The sequence below is a fragment of the Trachurus trachurus genome, assembly GCF_905171665.1.
Source record: "Trachurus trachurus genome assembly, chromosome: 21".
Lineage (NCBI taxonomy): Eukaryota > Metazoa > Chordata > Actinopteri > Carangiformes > Carangidae > Trachurus > Trachurus trachurus.
The window spans coordinates 9,796,821-9,809,101 of NC_139899.1; the positions used below are offsets into that span (position 1 = coordinate 9,796,821).

Sequence of the window (12,281 nt, forward strand, 5' to 3'; positions counted from 1 at the left end):
AAAATGTCTAATTTCTAGTCAAAACTAAACTCTTTTCATGTAAAAAAAAAAAAAAAAATGTTGTTATTAGATCATTTTCATTTGTGTCAAACAAACTTTCATTTGAAATAAGTAGAAAAATCTGCCAGTTTTTGTGCTTGTAATAAAGTAAAACTTGATCCACTATCAGATTTTATGCTTGAAAGAAGTAAAAAGTGTCTAAAAACAAGCTACTTTTTATGAGTCTTATTATATGTATAATGAGATTTGTTTTGACTAGAAATTACATTTTGACTAGAAATAAGACAAATAGTTTTGTAGTGTAGTACTGTAGGTCTAGTGTAAGTGTTTGATTTTAGTTTACACTGTTAACAGACCAGGTGCAACTCAAAACCAAGTGGCATGTTTGACTCTTTGGTATCAGGCTTGTGCTTTATATAAATCTCAGCTTTACTTTTTTTTCCACTGTTGAGGTTTTCAGACATCATTTATTTATGCAGCACTTTTATTTGTCACTCAACATATAAACATGGGTAAGAGAACAATCTGAGACTGAGAGCTGATGTCATGGAAAGTCTGGATTATTTATTATTCAGTTATTGTGAGCGAATGTTAAAACTCTGTGGGGATACACAGTGTTGCAGGCAACTTCAGGCTCCTTATTTGAACAAAGAACAACTTCTTATTGTTGTTCCCTTGCGGTGAGCAAAAATAAATCTTAATCACATTCTTCCAGGGATACAGTGAGGTATCATTGAGCGCTGTGTGTCTTTTCAGGACACACACACATGATGTCTGGTCTCTTTCTGTCTCACTTCCAACGTCGAACCTCACTGCTGTGAAATTAAGTGCCGCCTAAATTTCACCTTGCCTCTTCCTGTCACACTGTTATTTGAGGTCCCAGACTTTATCAGAAAGAAAAAAAAAAAAAATTAGGTTCTTACTGTCAAACTAAATTTAATCCCCTGTGACAAATGGATATGTTTATTTATTGAAGCATATCATAGTTTAGCTCGGCTGGACAGAGACACAAGTTTTATTTCCGTGTTCCTGGATGCTGTCAAACTTTGTTAGGCTATGGTTAAAAGACAAACACATCTGGTTTTAGTTGATCAGCTTTTTCCAATTTAATCATTAATGTAACCAGTGAGGTTTTCACTTTCACTTTATTTCTACTCAAAGAAAACGCTAGAGCTGTAAAAGCTGAGGCGATGGCGTGTATGTGCTTTGGGTGTGTATTACAGTATGTGCAATAATTTATGGAGTTGCAGTACACCAGGCCACAGGTCCTCAGGGTCGTGTAAGAAAAGTATCTGAGTATCTTTTTTTATTTTTTTTTATTTTTATTGCCTGCTGTAAATAATACCATTAGTTGTAACTATGGCGACAGTTGTTGGAAAGCTTTTTGAGTTAAGAAATGACTCTTCTTTTAACTGAGTAGTTTATTCACTGCTCACTCCTTTACCTTGACCTTGGCGAAGCTAAAAGCTCTGCTGTAGAGTATCTTACATAGCAGGTCATGTGGTTGTTTAATGGGTCGTCATATACAGTATGTTCAGTTCACTCATGTGAAGAAGCTACAACATGTGTGATATGATCCTGTACACAGTTGGTTCAACTAGAATTTTGACAAAAATAGAAATTTTTCAGTGTAACTTCAAGACTCAAGACAACATTATTAATCCCTTAAAGGGTAATTCCATTTGGCAGCTCGCTCACCACATGTTCATAGCACAAACACAACAAAACAGAGAAACCAGGAAAGGAAAGAGAGGGTTGGCAGCTGTGTGCAAAGTCTGCTATTTTCATGTAAGGAATATGAATAAATAACTTCATTGAAAATAGGAATTTGAATATATCACCATTAAAAGTATACATCTCTATATCTCTGAATAAAGAAATACATAAAAAGTACACAGTACCCAGTACACACCACAATCATCGCACTGTTTCAGTTAAAGAATTCACATACTTGCACACCAAAAAGTAAAACAAGAAACAAACTGGTAGTCAGTAATTTATTTTTACATTTATTCTGGGTTCTGGGGTGTTTATTTGTTTATTTGTTACATGGATCCCCATTAGCTGATCGTCCTGGGGTCCATAATCATAATAAGTACTGGTGAAGTGTTCAGTGAGTTAGAGCTTTATGTAACAAAATGCTGAAGGTGACACTGAATGATTCAGAAATGTGTCCTTTGGTTTATGCACCTGCTTTAATTCAGATCTAAAAGTCTTTTGGTTTGTGACCAGCTAGGGGCAATTTTCTTTACCCTGGATCGATAGCCGCACATTACACTGCTCTCTGCCTCCAAATGAGAAAACTTTTTTTCCCCTTGTTTATAAAGCAGAGAGCAAGAGCAATTAGCATGCTTCAGAGGTGGAAATTAGTTTGAAGTCGGAAAGTAAAAAAAAAGAGAAGAGGAAAAATCAAAAGAAAAACAGACCAGTAGCAGTTGCCATAGGGCCTAATAAGCCCCTCTCATTAAGGATGACGCATTTATTAATTAAAGCAGAGGCGATTATTTACCTGACTGGCTTTCTGTAGGAAGGAGAGAGGGAGAAGTAATGGTTATGGAGGTGAGCCGACGGCAAACTAATTCAACTTCACTTTTATTGGTTTGTTTGTTTCTCTTTAGGACATTTTTATTTTTTGTATAGGCCTTAGTGAATGACTGTGGAAAGTAAAAGCAATGGAAACTTAGGTGCAGAGAGAGAGTGAAATAAAAAACAGAGATGAAGGCAGAAAGGGAGAGAGAGAGTTGCTCATGCAATGTTGCCACAGTATTGTGTGTGTGTGTCGCTGTGTGTTTGTGTGTGTTTGTCCCCCTATGGCTCCATTACCATCTCATTGATTCATGCTTATGGGTTAGCTGTCTCCGCTAGCAAAATTATGTTTGCCTAAAAACAATTATCAAGCATCAAAAGCCACACCACAAGTTTGTTTCCAAGTGGGTGCATTGTGTGCTCGTGGGTGGGTGTGTGTATTTTGGAAGACAACAACAGACTTTCTCCCTAAGGAGAATGGAACTAAATCAACAGGGTGCCACAAACACACACATACACACACACACACACACACACATACACACAGCCCTACACAGAGGGTATGGAAGCCAATTGTTATGGTGGGCGGTGTGACACAGCTTTTATTATAGAATTTAATTATAATGAAAAGCTTTCATCTAGTGTTTTTTTTGTACTTTGGGTTTTAATATGTGTGTTCATTTACAGTTAGGCATTTAATTACTAATGGCATTTTGCGGTGTGATGTGATGCAAAATGAAACAGCATGGAAACCCCACTTTTAAAACACACTGAGCTCCAGGGCTGCTCCCTGCTCGTGGTGCTGTTTTATTTTGCTTCATCTTAAGGGCTTTTCTGGCCTCTGGACTTGTTTTTGCACCTGTTTTTCTTTCTTGTACAAATGTGCTCACCTGAAGCTTGTCAGTAGAGCCACAGTCTGACTGAGTGGTTGCTAAAGTCACCGGAACAGTTGGGGACTAAATGCTTTGCTCCAGAGCATTTTAATGGTCCTTTTCTCCTTTTTCCCTCCTAACTGCGTTCAACTTTCTACTCATGGGACTCATAGCCAGATGTCAAAGAGAGCATTAGATACTTATTCAGAATACTTATCTCTAGTCTTTTGCCCATTTCCAATAGTAGGAGAAACATTGTAGGACATACATGAATAATAGGAGCCATTTAGCTGCCTAAGTCCCAGTCAGAACCACCCCCTCGGGTATCGGCAACTGCTTGTCTGTCTGTAATCCCAACCCATAGGTCACGCACGTCTTTACCTCTCTCTCTCCAATACACGTCTTTATCTCTCCCTCCCTGACTGTCTATGTCCTCCTTCTAATCCCTATTATTTAAAAATTCCCCGATTACAGCATGAAAACTAAATTTGAGTGGTAGCGGTGACTGTGGATCATACGGGTGATGTTTGTTCTTGTATCTGAGCCAATGATAAGAAGTATTTCATCAAGTGAAAATGCTTTTTGTCAGGGGAGATGCTGGGGTGATGGACTGTGGATCCTTTTCCTCAACATTTCTACTTTAAAAATATCGATTTCCCTTCTATTTCTGTTGACTCAAACATTTTGTACAGAAGAACATAATATGTATAGATTGTGTAAAGCAGGTACTGTATAAGGAGCTAATTAGTGTCATTTATATAGTGAATATTTATGTTTTGCCCACCTACTACTGAATCATAATGCACACTTAGCTATAGCTTAATAATACCAATTCCACAAAACTAACTCAAAACTTAGCAATACAGAATACCAATGCAGTGAATTTATATAATAAAGTTCAGTGCATTTGATGTCATATACTGTAGTACAGCTGTGCTAGCCCCAGTATGCCAGTTTACGAACTCAATAAGGATGTCTGAATAAGTCATTTAGTTGGATAATTGGCTGTTGATATTTGATTTTGTATCTTTCCATCCATGCATCTGTTTTTTGCATCTGCTTACATGGTTCAGTGTCAGGGTGCTGACAGTCTCAACATGCACTAGAGGGTGAAAGGCGGCATGCATCCCGGGCCGGAATGCCAGTGTATCGTGGGGCAGAAACAAGAGACAGAAGAATACATTCACACTCCTATTCTTACCTACAGGGAATTTCCGTTTGATCTAATCTGTATAGCTCTGCACTGTGGGAAGAAAACCCACACAGAAACAGGCAGCACACACAAACCCCACAGAGGAAGGTCCTAGCGGGTTGGCCGGCAGAATGAAGTTTCACAGTTGGGAATTGTGGGTTTGGAAAACAAAACTTCACTGTCTGAATTGTTTCCACTTCCACTCCTGATACTGTATGGATGTGTGTGCGTGTGTCTGTGTCCAGCCAGCTGTTCCCTGCAATTCTTTATTTTTTCCAGTCGACAAAATGTTCTCTCCATATAATGAAGCTTTGAATTCAGTGTGAAGTGAATCCAGCATGACAATCAGAAGGTTTTTATTCACTAATCTGATATTCTATTTCCCCTTCACACACACAAAGACATGCACGCATAGGCACATGCAGTCCTTGTGAAGTTAAGACTGTGGCAGTAAGTCAAGTGATGTAATGTGTTCACTTTCAACTGTTATCCATAAGTTAAAACGGGAAAGACTGCACCATAGCAAATTACCTACTGTATAACAATCCAGTGCTGATGAACCAGTTCACCAGAAGATCAGCTTTACTAGTGTTTGTGTGACGCTTAGCAACACACGGCACTTGAATATTCAACTAAATGTACTTTTGAGATTCACTTGATCAGGATAGCACACACAATTAGCTAAAAATGATTGTCCTGGAATTATAGTCAGCTTTTTTCTGTGCTTTCCTGTGAAGACAACATTTGAACGCAGCAGTCACTGCTGTCTTCAACAGGTCTAAGGGAAATATACTCAGTTTGGTTGCCAATGGCACCGCAGATTCAAACTGGCAAAATGCCAGTGACATACAGTGTCACTGGCAGACTTGGTCATCCATGTCGCCTCCACATGTCTGTGCACAGTTACAAGAGGATCTTGTATCATATCCTGTTGATCAAGACTGAATTCCTTGTTCTGTCACAGCTACGTCCGGATTCACGTTGTCATGTGTGTGTGTGTGTGTTTCTGGAATTTGATTTTTGTTTTTGTCTTTGGTCAAGGTCTCAGTCCCCTGAAATGGGTCCAGTATTCTTCCTAACCGTGTCACTATTACCATCCAGAGACAGCCCCACCATTGTGTGATTCACAATATAATTTGGGAAAATCCCAGCACACTATTCCCATAACCCATTTTTTTTGTCTTTTTTGCTGATTACTATAAAATCTCTTCTCTTTTATTGATCAAAATGGACTTTCAATTCTATGTAGAAAGTCTTTGAATGAGTTTCAAGAAGGCATACGGATAATTATGTGTATCCCTTGTGTGGTGAAAAACAACATTTCCACAACGTGCCTTTAATAGTCTTGACACTGCCTTGGACAAACCTTGCACAGTCTATTGACTTGGGCAAAGACAGAAAGTCTTCCCACCATGATACCACAATTTTGTGCCACAATCTGTATGTGTTTGTGCACATTAGTCATGAGTACCACCCACTGAGACCCATGACTAACAATGAACACAGTTTTTCCATCCTTCGCAAAGCAGTGTATTTCTCTATTTGAAGCACAGGGGTGAAGTGAGGTGAGGTCTCTGATTCCCCGGGCGCTACTTTTATTTTTCACATATTCATCATGCTTCCAGCTAAACTGGTGTTCTATCTAAGACTCATCTCATCTTATTATGTTGCTTGTTATTTTTGACAATGAATAGATGAATTACCTGTTGATGACATATTATGGTACACATCCACCTGATATGCCTTCATGAGATCCTGCATAATTGATATAATATAATTTCAACCTTGGAATGTCTGTGCTATAAATATGTAGTTAGATTAGTCAAACGATTTATTGGCCTGTCTTTCATTAAAGAAATTAGTTGGAGTTGGAGTTGGAGTTGGAGTTGGAGTTGGAGTTGGAGTTTGATGTCCAAGCAGCTGTATTCAATACTTGACATGTTGGAGATGCAATTAGAAGTTGATAAGTATTTCCTGAATAAGACTGTGGCCATTGCTTCATGTTGTGTCCAAATTTGGCAAAAGAGCATTTCCACATTAAGTGTAGTCTGAACAGTTCAAGTATAAGGGGAGACATTAACGTCAGAAATTTGGCTATATACTCAGAGTGGAGTGGATTTTGGTGATAAGCACAAGGTTGAATTACTGACTCTGAGCTGTGAGGGTGTTTTTCACATTGTTACTGTTAATATATCAGATAAGCTTGTCTGTGTGTGCACAGTCCCTTGATTTTATTGTAGCTGATAATCCTACCACATAAGGCAACCGACCGCTATTTATGACCAAACAGTGAAACATTCCTCACTGACCAGGTCAGTCATGTGTCCTCACTTTACCTCAGCATGTATTTCTCTTGATCCAGACCAAACTGCAGGTACAGATCCCTAAAACCAACAGAAAGTGGAAAATGTCTGCAGTGCATTAGGAGCATGACAGGGATACTAAATGTCTATTGAGGTCTAAACTTTGTAGACTTTAGTGGGCTGTTGATTAAGCGTCGGAAATATTTAGTACGTTGCGCCCTGCATATAAACAAGGCTTTGATTGCACCATCTCAAATTGGAAATGACAATTAGTAGTTTCCCCTCATATTATAATATCAAACTACGTCCTTGAGTACAGTGTCAATAAATCAGCCCTTACAGGTAGTAATTCCAGTTCCAGTTTCTGCTTGAATGAAACTCATTCTTTGAGAGTAATGCTATAAATGTATGCTTTTAAAATCAGATATTTGTCCATACTACAGAAGTGCACTTGGCAGATCTTTATACTTGTCATTTTACAGCCATTCTGGGGCAGACACAACCTCTTTGCCCTCCCTTTTCACTGCACTCTCTCTCTCTCACACACACACACATACACACACACACACACACATCAAACCCTTTCCTTCATGACCTCGAAACTGTTCATGTGATTTCAGCCATTATAAAACAGAAATAGGCGTGCTACCTTGGGTGTTTTATAGGTGGACAGGCAGGGGATCGAACCCCAACCCTCTATTAATAAAACGGAACTACAGTAAACCTTGTAGCTGAGCCTGGCCTTTTGTTATAAGAGACAGGGTTAAGAGAGTTGTTGTGCTCTACATAAAAACAGCTTTTCTCTCCCTCTCTATCTCTCCATCATATTCACTGTGGTTCATGTATAATTTCTTTCCCTCTATAAGAGCTACATTATTTTTTCAAATAAATTTGCCATTGGGGAATTAAATGCTGATGTTTGTTGGTTGAGATGATTGATGCATCTACTGTACCCATTCATATGCCTATGAATGGGTGAGAGATGAAAGAGAAAAAAGAGAAAAACCAACAGAAAGTGCCTCAGTTATATAGCCACCGCATGCTGCCCTGCCAGACTGCTTTAATGCCCCTTGGCATTGATTCTACTCGTCTCTGGACTCCAACAGAGGAGGGGTGAACGCCATTCTGCTCAAAGATGTTCCCCCATTTGGTGCTTTGATGATGGCAGAGAGCTGTCGGACACGTCAGTCCAAATTCTCCCTGAAGTATTCATCTGGGTCGAGTTCTTGTGGCTGTAAAATCCACAGCATATTATTCACATCATTTTCATACTCATCAAACCTCTCACCGACCCTTCATGACCTATGGTCAGGGGCACATAGACATTCTTATTTGATCACAAGGACTACCTTTGTATTTATTTGCAGAGAGTCTTCCCTTCTAAAGGACAAGTGGACCCCAACCATGCAGACATGACCCCCACTGTTAAACACAGCCACCTGATCCTCCCACAGTTCAGCCTTTTACTGCTGTGTTGGTGTGAGTCACACATGCACTCACATAATAAAGAGGCAAGAGATGGATAATGTGACCACATCACTTTTTTGCCACATCTCTGTCGACAAGTGCCTGTCTGACTGCTCAAATGTGCATCCATGTATCAAATGAGGGGTTTATGGTGTCGGTGTTGACCTGTTCTTGCTGTCGCAGTGTGATCACGTCCTGCATTGACGATCGCAGTCACCCAGTAAAGAGTTGCTCCTCTGTTTTTCCTTGAATAATCACAGTAATCCATGAACATCCACAGTTTGCCCCTGTTCCCTGATGACTTCCCCATTGATCTGAATGCAGATGTCACTTTAAACCTCTCACTCTTCAGACAGACACTTGATCTTCTGCCATCTGTAGGCCTCAACAATGAACCTTCCTCAACTGAACTCTAGATATTTTCCTTTTCCCATCTTGATATAAGATCAGAACTCAACATTTTATACGTTTCCACCACATGATTGTATCTGCATTTGGTTTCTACACTTGATTTATTCACATTCTGCCTAAAGCACCTGGACAGAAAAGCAGATGGAAAAATGTACATGTAAACACAATGTATGCTCGGTACGGAGTCAGAAGAAGGGCCAGAAGAAAATCAAAATTTGAGAAATAATAAGAGAGAAGGCAAAAAAGAAAGAAAGAGAGGTTTTACTCTTCAGCATTGCGACTGTACCAACCAAGATCATATTTCTCCAGGCTACATTATTAATGCTAGCTCTGGGTGACTATAAATCCACTGGAATATACTGTACCACATCACCCAATCACCAAAGACTGCACTGCTGGCAGCTGACACACACACACACACACACACACACACACACACACCTCACTTGCTGACTGCATTTCTAATTTAATGATTTGAAGGGGATGCATATCAGAGGGGTGTGATACCTAATTTTTGCTCATTCAGCAGCATACATACACAGATAAAACAAAGCACCACTTCAAACACTGACACTGACACATGGCAACACATAGCACAGGAACACACTTACATCACACACTAAAACATATACACTGTCCAGTACTGACACTATACTAACCCACTCATGGAACTTATTTGTGTTGTTGAAACCTTTGCTGTGGAGGCGGTGAAAGTTTTTTTGACTGAATTATTTGTTGAATAAGATATTCCCTGCCTTCAACTTTTTTTGTCATTCAAACTAAGCGTATATCCCCCGTCTGCAGAACCTTCAATTAGAAGAGATTCTAAAAAATAAGGAGAAAAGAAAAGAAACCATTTGTTCAGTTCACTTTGTGTGAACGGGCAAAATGTGTAATGAACTTAACTGCAGCTCAGTTTTAGAGACTTAATTTGACTGTGAGGACTCCCTGCACTAAGCATTTTTTGCAGAAAAGCCCCTTTATTTACTTGGCTGACAGATTCGACTATGAATTGAATCACATTACAAATCTTACCCGTTGCACAAATTGGATGAGGCTTAGTGTTTGGCATCTCAGGGGACTTCCAATGTAAATTCATCATCTCACAAACCAGTATTCTTCCAGAAGCAGCAGGGTGAGGGCCCGCGCTGCTTCACTGAATACGAGGATGACTTTTTGGATAAAGAAAGTAAAAGTTAATAAAGAAGACGTGTCCAGCTGTTGTGGAGCAGAGATCTGAATCGGATGTTATCTGGTGCAGAAGTATCACAGACAGGTTGCCCTGAGGAAAACACACACACACAAACACGCAAACTTATAATCATCAACACTCAAGCAGAAACGCAAACTGTTTCGTTTATTTTTAGTTTATTTTATTCATTTGGTCGATTAAAATAAGACAAACAAACTAACAACAAAACAAAACCAAAACAGATCAGGACAGAGTTATATTATAACTTGTATTTGCAAATCAAACGAGAAGACTAAGTCTTGGGTTTGGAGAACAAACGAGAAAACTAAGTAGGCCAGACAAGCAGATATATACAGTACGTCATGGAATTGCCCTGTAGGCATCAATAATGTTGGATTTGTACATTTTTTGAATCGGTAGATTGAACTACAGTTTTTTAATTCATCATGATCAATGTTGTTCCACAGGTTAACTCCCTTTATGGATGTACAATAACTTCTCATACTTGTCACACATCTGCAGACTTCTCAGTCAAACAGTGGTGTTTCCTGTGTAATCATAGGATTGAGCCCAGCGCCGTTACTCACTCTGGCCTTATAAGGACAAGTAGAGAGTTGGAACGGTTAAAAATCTGCTGAATCTAATGGAACAGAAAGGAAACTGGGCTTACACTGATGGCCCAGAACAACTGTGAGACAGAGAAAATGAAGGATGGAGACAGAGAAAATAAAAAGTGGTGAGAAGGAAAAGACCAATCCAAAAACACAATGAGAGTGCAGTTTCTACATCTGACCAGCTTTGTTTATTTCTTATTTATCTTCCGTCTTTTATTATTACTTTTACCACTTTACGTTCCTCTCACTCTCACCGATTTCTCGCCACTTTATCTGTGTGTGCGTGGCTGTGTGTGCGTGCGTGTGTGTGTGCGAGCATGTTTATGTATGTGAGTACTCCCAGCAGCAGGTCAGGAGGTTGTAATCCCCAAGTCAGACATGATGGGATCAGTGCCGACTCAGAGGACCCAGACACATAGCTGTGTCTACTACCGCACACACGCACAGATATGATATACATACATCCTCTGCTGTCTTAGTCAATAATGGAGATAGTCTTATGTTCAGACATTTATTATTCCTCTGTCTCTTTCAAATCCCCATGGACCACTGTGCCATTGAGCTTAACTCACACACACAGACACACGCACACACACGCACGCAATTAGTCATGAAGTAATCTTCAGTAAGGTTGGGTGGTTATGACTGACTGGAGCACTTAACGACTGACTCATTGTCACAGATTTGGAGCCATTAACAATTAAATCATTCACACACTCACAACTGACCAAGTGAGATTTTGTGTGCGCATGTGTGTGTGTGTGCTGTAACTGAAAAAAGTGAAAGGAGCCTTAGAAGTATTTCCAGCTTGAAGAATACTTAGAACATGGCGGAGAGAGAGAGAGAGGGAGAGAAGCCACTGTAGAACATCAGGCTAAATGCATAATAACCATTTAGAGTCAGACTGGTCCAAGCCCAGTCACACAGGCTCCATTGGATTTGGCCTGAGAACAGCAGAACCAAACTGGGTGTTGAAAGAGATCTTTTGACACACAGCAACTGCCACCCACACACACACACACACAGTGATAATCTAGGAAAGAAACAAACCTGAGCTGCTGTAAGCACACTTCAACAGTAAGACATCTCGTGCCAACAGACCTTAATTGGATCTTAACTCCAACAGGAACATTTTCCTCTTTTCTTACTGCATTTAAATTCTAACCACAGGTTGGAGCTCATTCTACGATCTCAACTAGGATATGTTTCAACTAAGCAAAATACTTGTTGTCTTTGCATGATAGCCTACTGTGAAGCTTTTTATTATTATTATTTCATCTCATTATTCTCTCATTTTGAAAGCCATCATGTTAAGTTGAAATGCACCCTTAAGAAATCATTCATAGTTGCCAGTTGTTGTTTTTTTGTGTGTGCATGTTTCACACAGTTTCCTGAGTGTCTTTTTTTAAATTTTACACAACAAACTGTACAATTTCAGCACAGGTGTTTTTTTGACTAATTAAAAATAATTGTTCATGAGTGATTAACTTTTTTAAATTTACAATCAGTAATCTTGCCGTCTGTGTTTATTTCAATATAAAGCCTATAAATCAATCATTGATAATGTATCTGACATTTAATAATAATGACTGATAATTACAATGATAATGGTTTATAGATTCATTATTGATGAAGACACCATAAATAGCCACAGTCTTTCACAATCACAGCTGCTCTGATGCTGCTGGACAATCTCACCAGTGT

General features: G+C 39.3%; 1 protein-coding gene across 4 annotated transcripts in view; it reads left to right on the forward strand.

Moving 5' to 3' along the window:
- LOC311004609 (partitioning defective 3 homolog B-like) overlaps nucleotides 1–12,281 on the forward strand; it is a 199,565-nt gene that overhangs the window by 147,789 nt on the left and 39,495 nt on the right. The gene's annotated exons all lie outside the window — the stretch shown is intronic.